General features: G+C 31.4%; 1 pseudogene; it reads left to right on the top strand.

The window, feature by feature from the left end:
• Positions 1-1,502: 1,502 nt before the first annotated feature.
• Positions 1,503-12,065, top strand: part of LOC149571655 (rust resistance kinase Lr10 pseudogene) — a 66,113-nt pseudogene continuing 55,550 nt past the window's right edge.

Below are 12,065 nucleotides of genomic sequence, written 5' to 3' on the forward strand. Positions count from 1 at the left end.
TTTGAGATTGTTTAGAGATTGTGATCACTGGTTTGTGCTCATGTTTTTCATGTGAGAGATGACATGGTTATTTCTTTATCTCTTTCCTTTGTTGGTTGTGGAGAATTTGGGAGACTATTGGAGACTTGTTCTTGTAGGATATTGGTTTATGTATTGTTGATGTCCTTGATACTACATGGATTCACTTCTTTGAGATGTTGTGAGTGGATTGGTTATAGATTTGACATTATCTTTTGCAGTGGGAGCTTCTTGGTATATATGTGGTAGGTATTTCTCTTGAGGCTTGTGATTGTAGGTTGTAGATTGGATATGTCGGTGATATGAGATTCACTTGTTATACCTTTGAGGTATGGATAGTTGGATGGGTTTGGCACTTGCTGTGGGTGCTATTTCAGCTATGGATATTTTGACAACTATGGATACATGTGATTACCTTTGGATCAGGTTTTTTGTGCTTGGAATTTTAGTTGGTAGAGGATTTTATGATCTTCTAATGCGACAGGTTGGGTGGTTTTCTCTTTGGATGGATTCTATGTATGTCTAGTGGGAGTGGCATAATAGGAGGTGAGATCATTCATGTTTGAGATGCTGGATACTTTGATTTTGTTGCGGGTACTAGGATGGAGCACTTGGTGTTTTTTTGATCCATGATGGTGGATGTGCTTGGAGGGATTGTTCCCTTGTTCATTTATGTGGCTACGGATTGACCCTATGCAATGTATACAACAAGTGGGAGATTGTTGAGATAATGGGTGCTGCACACATTGCATAATATTGTTATTTTATTATTTTATTTTTATTATGTAATGTTGTACCTAGATGGACGTGCAACATGTAAAGATTCCCATGGAATATTTTTGATGAGTTGTATTGTAAAATTGTAAAAATATTTTATGTAATTATTTAATATTGGGGAAAAGAATTAAATACCCAATATTAAATGTGGGGTCAGTGGGTTAGGTAGCACATGGTTTTAGCACATGGTTTATGTAATACCGCTAAGTGGTTTTGTGGGACTTGCTACTATATAAGCAGCCACAAGGGTAGTTGTTGTAGAGAGTGAGAAAGAGTGACAAGGAGAAGACAAAAGGCAAGAGTCGAGTAGGACAAGGCTTGACAGGTTAGCCAAGGGAGCATTTGTGAAGGTTGAAAGCATGGCATGGGATGTGTGGATTCATGCTTGTTCACATAGTTTGCTCGGTTGTGGCTATGGCCATGAAGGCTTCCATGGTTGTATGGCAATGGTATTTTTGCTGAATAATACATGGTGATGGATGCTTTTGGAGGGTGGGTTTTTCCCTCAATGAGGGTTTCCCAGGATATATCTTGTATCACAATTTTGTGGGTATGTTTTCTATTCTCTTGCATGCAGATTTTAATTCCGTGTTTATTTTAGATTTATTATGGGTTATGTGGAAACGGTTATATTCTTTATTGCCAAGATTCCTTACATTCCACATAGACGTATTGTTTTATGATAGATTTTTTCTTATGTTAAGGACATGGTGAGGGGTCGTTTAGGTGGGTTTGAAGGTAAGTGGAGGCTTAGTTTCATGATGCCCTAGTTTGAGGCTTAATAGTGAGAGTTTGGGAGTTAATGCATAAAATGAGTATGGCTAAGTAAACTGGTGCAAGAATATGTGGTTTGGCAATAAATTGAGACATTGTGCAAAATTTAAGAACTTGGTTGCAAAATGAAAGACAATTTTCTTTGTAAAAGTAGCCTAATTGGAACTCTTGAAAGGGGTAGCAGGGTTTGGTCTGAGGTATTGGTTCAAAATAAATGTTGTTGAATTTGATATATGTTGTATAAATTTGTAAAGGGTATCTAAAACCCTAATGTTTTTGGAGAGTTGTTTGGAAGAACTTGAAAATAAGTTGAAAAAACTAGTTTGGAAAAGCTTGTAGAATAGTTTCTCTATTTCACAATCAGTCAATTTGCACCTCTATAGAATAGTGATTTTATTCAAATTTTGGATGAATGAAGTTGTACATTATTGATTTATTTTTGGGAGGTTTCTAGATTTCATTCTTGCAATCCATTAGTATAGCTTTCTTCCTTTGTGATTTATTATTTTGATGCATCACATAGTATGATGCCAAAATTCTATGATCTATGTATCAAACTTTTCTTATCTAGCTTAGTATCTTCAATATAGATAATAATTCAAATATTTAAGGTCTTTAATGTAGATCTATAGAGTATGATTGCCAAATTTATTTCAAAATTGAATGCTCTGGAAATTGTTTGCATATATTTTATCTATGTCAACATTTTCTATGATCCACTATCACCTTGTCTTTTCTAGATCATTGTTTTAATAATGCATTATAGAGTATGATCCATGTTTTTACAATCCATTGTCAGGATTTTTTAAATTTTTTTAAAAATTCATTATATTGATGGGTGTTTGAACTCTTTGAAAATCTTTATCATAGACCAAGAAAATAAGACAACCTAATTTGTTTTCAAATTCAGTTATTTTTATCATTTTTTCCTATCAATATTTTAGATCATGTTCTATGATCTACCATCACAACTTTCATGTTCTCTAACTTCCTTTATTGATCATGATAGATAATGGAGTATGTGCCATTTCCATAATGTCTTGTTAATAAATCATAAATATTGATGCAAAAGAGATTTATGAAGTCATATCAAAATCTTTGAAATTCATTAAATTCTGAGAAAAATAGTGTACATTAAGAAAACTACTTATAAACAGAATCTTTATTCGCTCTGAATTTTCATTTTTTGAGTTGATTGTGTATTTTTGTAAACTCAGAATTAGAAATCATAGCTTTGTCTATCATCATAACTTTTCTCTTTTCTAGCCCATTATCTTGTCCGATCCATTAGAAACTTGACCACACTCATATGAAAAAGTCTTAATTTGTATCTTAAATTGGAAAGCTTGTAGACTTGATTGTAGGTATCTTTGAAATTATATTTATGATCTAGCATGACTTTTTGTTTCTTTTCAAGCTCACTATACTAAATGATACATCATGGTAGTTCTCTTTTTGACAAATTCACTGTTTAGATTATAGATTCTAAAATATGAATTACAAAGTCGATGCAAAAATGTTATACACAGTCAAAGCGAACTATCCTCATTCTATTCATTTTGTTTTGGTGTTTATTTTATAGGAAGAGCATTTGGGGTCATTCAATATGATGAAATTCTAACTTATTTCTTTTCAAAACTTGTTTAAACTAACCAGGTAAAAATGAAGCTTAAAGGCCACCAAAGGAAAATTATAGGCTTGGCATTTTAATGCACTTTGAATGTATTGGTATCTTCTAGGGCCAATGCCCAAGTTTGTCTTCATTTTGTATATCCATTGCCATCTCATTTTATACATTTGCATGTGTATAGATTCAAATTACGAGATGTTTAGGCAATGTTCTAGCAGCTCTATTTCTAGAGCATTGATAGATGGGGGAAGCTAAAGTCAAAATTTTTACAAGTGAAAACAAGAAGATCATCACCATTGGTTGGGGATACAAGTGTATAGTTCCATAATGATCAAGTTCTCTTATTGGTTGTTAATGAGAGCCAGCTTGCTATTTATTATGCTTCTAAGTTTGACCATTTGCATTATGTAAGTCTTTGTTAACAATTTAGAATTCAAAGTTAGTAAATGATAATGATATAAGCTACCTTCTCTATGTGAGTGTAAACTGATATCACATTTGTTTGTACTGTAGTTGACACCTCATGATTCTCTATCTACTCCCATTTCAAGTGCGGTATATTCATGTGACAACCTTCTCATATTTTATGATTTAACTCAAAATGTATCCTTTGATTATTCATGTAGTGCCTATCCTCTAGTAATTGCATCGCATCCATCTAACTCAAATTAGTTCACTCTTGGAATGATTGACGAAGGAGTTTATGTCATTGAGCCTCTAGAATCAATAGGAAAGTGGGGTGTGGGACCTCCTCCAAATAATGGTACCGTTGGATCAAATCCAACATTAAGAAATCAAGGTTTAGAACCAACTCCAAGGTAGTTCATCATATTAGAACAAGGCAAATGGTTCCTTGTACTACCTTTCTATGTATATCACTTACCTATCTATAACTCCACAATCGATATTGATGATAGTCTCTTGCCCTCGCGGTTCTCCTTTTGATATATCAGTCTTGTAACCTATATATATATCTTCAAGAGCATGGTGCTTCTTTGTACATAAGTTTGGGCTTTTAGAGAAAATTATTCACTTATGAACATTCCATCAAAGATGATGTATACTAAGGAAATATGGCTTTTCTAGCTATTAAGTGGAAGTTTCACATTTTTTGAACATTCAAATAACTTTACTTTTATTGATGTAGCTAAACTATGAGTGCCTTTTGTGTTCTTGAAAAATGGTAAGCTTTCAACTTTTGTGAAGCCATTATGGATGCAAATGAACTACAACTAGTGAGGTGTTAATTTTAAGGCAACTTTTTATTTCTATAGTATAGTTCAATTGCTAGAAATAGGCTTAGTGATTGATTGCATATTAATATTATGTCTTGGATTCTCTTTCCAAGGAATTTATCAACAAGTAGCCAAATAAGGGTTTATAGTTATATATGCGCTCTTATGAAGATGTGATTGGACTGTAAGTTTTTTTGTCACATTTATCTATTTGAAAAATAGAGATTAGTTAGTGTTATTGGCTTTCATTCCTGATAAATAATTCTTTCCTAATTTTATTTTTCCCTATAGTCTTCACAAGCAACAATGTCTCAAGAACCAAAATTTAGATAGGCTATGCCAATTATTGCAAAGGCTTTGCTCTCATAGGAGCCTTTTAAACTACACAAAATTTTATTCTAAAGCACAATTTCTCGATGGAGACTTAGGATATCGTGCAAATTTCTTCCTCCTTCCCATTATTCTGTATGAAATAAATCATGTGATATGAATGAAACAATGGTGTGGAGGTAGAAATGTGTACGATACCCTGAGTTTCACACTGAGCAATTATGCTTTAGAATCCAATTTTGTGCAGTTTAGAAGGCTCCTATGAGAGAAAAGCTTTTCCAATAATTGGCATAGCTCATCTAAATTTCTACCAAGCATTGGTCTCAATTTCAACCAAAATGTCTTCCCTTTGCCATTGCATGTATAGTACCACCATAGAAAATTAAGGGGTCTTGGTCATAATTTTGATAGTATTTGAAGGGGATCTTGGTCACAATTTCAATGATAGTTGGTCTTTTTTGTCGTTGAACATTTGGCTTTACTGTTGAAAAATTCAAGGGGTGTATGTCAAAATTTTGAGCAGCGATGGATGCAAATGAGGAAATGAAAGTACGAGCTGGACTAAGGAAATCGACAAAAGTTGTGTCGATAAGTCGACCTTTTTTGAGTCAAAATTTTGATGCATAGTTACTGTGATGAAAAATTGACTAAAAAAGATTGATGATAGGTTTAGTCATCTATTTGACCAACTCTAGTCACAATTTCAACCTTTTCTCGTCAAAATTTAGGGCTAAATTTACTAGTGGGGTATCCTTGTAGGCTTGTCATCATAAAACCAAAGCTTAGGAAGGTAGTACATCTTATTTTTCCATGTGCTATGGACATTACAATAATCATATTTGATAATTTTGTTCTTATTAATAGGACACAAGATTTATATAAAATTACTCATTTTAGATCAATACTTATACATCGTATGAAAAAATTTACTTTCTATTTAGTTAACAAATATATTATTGCATTGTTGGGTTTTGATTAGAAATTTAAATTATTTTGATATGGGTAAATGATGTTTTGATAGGAAGAAAGGTTGGTTATACATGTTGATCTTCAAATCCTATGTTCAATAAGTTCTTTTCATTACAATATTTGATTATATGAATTACAAGAAGCTATCTCAAAATGTTGGTTTTACATTTTAAATTTTTTTTTCTTCATATATATATATATATATATATATATATATATATATATATAGTTTTTTTTAAATGTATATATTGCAGCCCATCAACCCAAAATATTGTACAATTTCTATTCCATCATATATTTAACATTGCAAATATTTTATAGGTCATGGTACATAATCCACTTCAACACCAAATTATAGATATATCAAGTAGCATGTCTGATATAAGTATTCACATTCATCATTTTCCTCATACTCATCCATCAACTATGAAGGGTATCCAAAAAAAAGGAATGAGCATTACACAAGTTCAATTAATCTAGCTTTTGATACCAATATTCAACAAGTAAAAGTAATATGTCGAAATACATGTGATGTTAAAGAAAGAAAAGTTTTGGCTATACATGAGATGCTTGAAAAAATTTAGGGCCATTATGATATATTTACTTGGATTCTATACTTTCCCGAGGGAAATGCACGCTAATGAATACTATCAACAAGGCAATGCTCCACTTATTCATCGTGCATTCCAAGACTATCTCAACTGCACTTAGCTATTTGTTATGGATTTAATATCCTATGTAGCCTTCAAATTGACATTGGACATTGTTGAACTCATTAGATTGTATGGTTATTCACTTCTAGATGTTGTAATTTCTTTGATCTACTACATGGACCTATTTCCCTTCTTACATCTTCTATAATATCTATGTGTGCACACTGAACACAAACTTTGTATTTTGATTCCTAGAGACTCTTCATCAAATGTGTCATAAATAATTTATTTCAGAATATTTTTACAAAAAATCCTCCTTTGTCAAATGCTCTATTTATATTTATACATTGTTTTTTCTCACATTACGACATTATGGAACAAAATTCCATTACCTAAAAACCTGAATGAGTACACCCTATCAATATAGATGACTATGGCTGGTTATTTCTACTTATTGTATTTAAATAAATTGTAACAATATATTATATTATTTTGCATTTCTAAATTTTGCAAACTATAAAGTACATTTTACTCTTCATTTAATACTATAGTTTTTATCTATTAGAAAATAGTATATTCAAATTTTCATATATACATTTTTATATTATTGTCATATTTGCAAGAAGTTAAATTTGAATCTATCCCTCATTCTAAATACTTCATAATAAAATTAGTCTACTCAAAAAACTATAAGCATTACTATTACTTATTAGAACATTCAAAATAATACACTATACACTTAATTTTTTTAGACCATTCAAATTAATTACTCTATCCTTTATTTTGTCATATTAATTTTTTCTTTATAGTTGTTTTATAATTTGTTTCATTGAAGTATTCATTATTTTTAAAAATAATTACACCACTACATTAGTTATAGGTTAAAGTACATTTATTCTATGCAAATTTTGGATATTTATTAACCATTTTTATTGATGGTATGACAATACCCTTGCTTTTAAATTATTTTTTGACAAACTAATATTATTAATCTAAACTATCATAGCCCATGTTCCGCAATTTCTTCCCATTTATATCTATTATATCTAACTTTTTCTTCCCTATTTTGTATTGTAGGATTTATTGTACCTATCATTTACAAGTTCTACATCATACTTTCATCTTCTTGTTGCTTGAAGGTGCCTCTTTCTATCTTTGCTATGTTTTTCCTTGCAAATTGTGTTAGCCCAACTTAATACTAATTTATTATACCTATTTGCACAAAGAAATAATTTTCCAACAAATTTAAAACATGTTATTAAATATATGACAACCTACAATTTTTCTATTGCCTTTTTCTTCATAATCTTCTACTTATACATTACTATTGCTTGTGGTTCGATGTTTAAACAAACATCATTTCCTTGTATACCATTCTTTTCTTCCATGCTCTTTAATATAGAATATTTATTCTTCTTTTTATTCTAAACAATGCTTAAGACCTCTTGACTAATAATATGTTCATTATGATTTACCATTTAGTTATGGCTTCATCTCTCATTAAAGATTCTATTAAACTTCTCAATAGTGACAACTTAGAAGTGCATCCATTTCTTCAAGTTTTTTTTCTTGCACCAATTGGTCATACAACTCAATCAACAACTAGATACAAGATAGAGCTCTCAGATGGGATCCACTTACAAAAAGCAACCTTGGCAAGAAAGTACACTAGCCTTGTCACAACATGACAGATTCAAAAGGGTACTATTATCCAATTTACTTCATATACTATTCCTACCATTTGTTCATCAAAGTAAGCCACCTATTGTCTAAACTTTCTTAGAATAAACCAATTTTGTTGTTCCATCCAAGTATCAACTATACTTAATATACGTTTCTTCTCTTTTCTGTAGGTGGATTGTAGTTTCCAAATTATTGGTCTCCTTGGTCCACATGCAATAATTGGTGACCCCACCTTGTACTTCAAAGAACCTAAGAAATTTGTAGAAAAGGAACAACCTTCTTTAGTTACATACACAAAAGAAAAATAATTTCCAACATCCGTTCCATGTACTCCTCCAAAATTGATGTTTGGATTGCATGCATCCCTAATAAAAAAATCTGCCCCCACTACTATTTCTCCTATTCAAAGCTTGAATCCATTCCAACCATAGTGGATGATACAAGGTCGTGTTACTGCAAAGAAGGAGATCCACCACTTCAAAAACAACAAAGGAAATGGGCATATGTTTAGTTTTGATATGATAGATAAAGAAAGAACTAAAGTATGTATAACTTGCTTCAATGAACTAGCAGACCAATATTTCCAACAAATTCAACTTGGAAGTGTGTATACATTATCTCGTGGAGCTATCAAGTCTGCAATTTTTTTTTATAATAAGCTTAATACTGATATAGAAATCATGTTGAATGATTATTCTAGGGTCAACCATTCTAAAGATGATTAGTTAATTCCAACACTACATTTCTCATTTACACACATTCTATATATCTTGTCTCAAAATGTTAATACTTCTCTAGATATTGTTGGAATAGTTATATGTGTTGATCATTTTGCTACAATAAAATGAAAAAATGATGCAACTAAAGTCCTTAGGTAGAGTCTCAAACTTATAGATATGTCTTCATCAACAATAATTGTAACTTTGTGGAGTAAAACAACCCAAATTGAAGGTAGTCAACTCCAAAAAAATTATCATTTACAAAAGGTGATTTGTCTTGCCATAAAAAATGACCACATTACTGAATACAATGGTAAGGTGGTGAATATATTGGCAATATCACAATTGTTTATCAATCCTAATATTGATGAGACAAAGAAACTACAAACTTGGTTTGCATCAAATGGTTCAAATCTCCTCCTTCCCTGAAGACACTTTGTAGGGCCATCCACCAACATAAAACAAAATACCATCTCATCTATCACTGAAGATCCTTCAAGGACATTACAACCACTACACTGCATTGTTAGAGTAACCTTGGTTTTTATTAAGACCAAAACTACTTGCTATCCAGCTTGTCCCAATGTGATTGGGGGTAAGAAATGTAGAAAAAGAGTAGATCAAAATGTTGATGGACATTGGTCTTGTTCAAAATGTCTACTTACTTCTCCAGAATGCAACTATAGATATGTTCTTCAATTAAAGATTAAAGACTCCATAGGTGGTCTTTCGGCAACAACTTTTGATGAGGCTACAACTAAACTTGTTGGGATGCCTGGAAAGGAACTATATACACTACAATTTAACCACGACAATGAACATTTTGTTGAGTTTGTCATTAAAAATTTGCAGTACCATCAATTCCATTTTACCCTTTCAAACCACATGGAAACATACAACAATGAAACATATTTGAAATCAACTATTGATGATGTTACATAATTTGGTTTAACTAATGAAATAATCTTTTGGTTACAAGGTATTACTTCATTTTGTCTTTCGAGTGATGCTTAGCACCTCAATCCTACATACCTTTACATGTACCTCTTTACTTATTTATTCTTCCATACTCACTTTATTTATTTTACTTATTTGTGTACTAACTATGTATAAGGTTTCAAGGCCCCTTCAAAACTTGTTACATACACTAGACATATAGTTAACAATTTATATATGGTTATATTAAAACATCAAATGTAGCTACTAGTTCTCTTGCGTACATATCTATGAGTCCCTTTTTAAAAAAAAATGAACTTTTATGTCCACACACTTTGGAATACTTAATATTCATATTCGTTATATTTAACTTAATGCTTTTGGTTTTTTTAGGCTTACAAATATATTTAATGTTGTATAGAGACCAATTCAATCTACATTCACATAGATTACTACTATAACCTTTATCCTACAATTCTTAGTATAATTTTTAGATATTTTAATTAGTTAACTACACATGATTAATTGTAACACATTATACCTTGCTATGAAATTAACAAATAAGTTTGTTGCTACCACACATGCTCCTACAATTGTATATAGTATTACTTATCATAGTTACTGATCATTTGTTTTGTTTCTTTTATGGACTATAGATAATGGACTTAAATGTACATGATTCCAATGGAAAACCAAACTTAACTAGCCTTGTTGTTCTTCAATCACATGAAAGAAGATGGTTATATTATGCTAGCCATAGAGCTGAGATAAGTGCACGATGTAGGATCCATCATGCATCTTCCTCCACCACCTCTCTTGTTCATACACTCCAACCCTACTCTCATCCTTCCACTAACACCCCACATCAATTAGCCAATCTAAGCATTTCAACACAACTTCCATCACAAACCCCTCCACCTCCACTTTCAAATGTGCACACTTCTATAAACCTTTCACACTTCAATAACCCCATTAAAATACATACACATAAGAGAAGCCGCTTGTATTATGCTCATCATAGAGAGGAAAAGCTCCATTGCATGCAATGACTCCACCATACATCAAATCAACCACATTTTCTATCTATAGAAGGCCTTCCAACCAACCATGTCATCTTTTTGTGTACCCCCTTTCAAACACACCCTCCATAACATAAAGCTCCACATCCACTCCCACATACCAATATGGATTACAATGTGTCATCTTCCAGCTTGTCCCAATGTGATTGGGGGTAAGAAATGTAGAAAAAGAGTAGATCAAAATTTTGATGGACATTGGTCTTGTTCAAAATGTCTACTTACTTCTCAAAAATGCAACTATAGATATGTTCTTCAATTAAAGATTGAAGACTCCATAGGTGGTCTTTCTGAAACAACTTTTGATGAGGCTACAACTAAACTTGTTGGGATGCCTGGAAAGGAACTATATACACTACAATTTAACCACGACAATGAACATTTTGTTGAGTTTGTCATAAAAAATTTGTAGTACCATCAATTCCATTTTACCCTTTCAAACCACATGGAAACATACAACAATGAAACATATTTGAAATCAACTATTGATGATGTTACATAATTTGGTTTAACTAATGAAATCAACTTTTGGTTACAAGGTATTACTTCATTTTGTCTTCTGAGTGATGCTTAGCACCTCAATCCTACATACCTTTACATGTACCTCTTTACTTATTTATTCTTCCATACTCACTTTATTTCTTTTACTTATTTGTGTACTAACTATGTATAAGGTTTCAAGGCCCCTTCAAAACTTGTTACATACACTAGACATATAGTTAGCAATTTATATATGGTTATATTAAAACATCAAATGTAGCTACTAGTTCTCTTGCGTACATATCTATGAGTCCCTTTTTAAAAAAAAATGAACTTTTATGTCCACACACTTTGGAATACTTAATATTCATATTCGTTATATTTAACTTAATGATTTTGGTTTTTTTAGGCTTACAATTATATTTAATGTTGTATAGAGACCAATTCAATCTACATTCACATAGATTACTACTATAACCTTTATCCTACAATTCTTAGTATAATTTTAAGATATTTTAATTAGTTAACTACACATGATTAATTGTAACACCTTAAACCTTGCTATGAAATTAACAAATAAGTTTGTTGCTACCACACATGCTCCTACAATTGTATATAGTATTACTTATCATAGTTACTAATCACTTGTTTTTTTTCTTTTATGGACTATAGATAATGGACTTAAATGTACATGATTACAATGGACAACCAAACTTAACTAGCCTTGTTGTTCTTCAATCACATGAAAGAAGATGGTTATATTATGCTAGACATAGAGCTGAGAT

The sequence above is a fragment of the Cupressus sempervirens genome, chromosome 2, assembly GCF_028749045.1.
Source record: "Cupressus sempervirens isolate cs-2001-9-10 chromosome 2, ASM2874904v1, whole genome shotgun sequence".
NCBI lineage: Eukaryota > Viridiplantae > Streptophyta > Pinopsida > Cupressales > Cupressaceae > Cupressus > Cupressus sempervirens.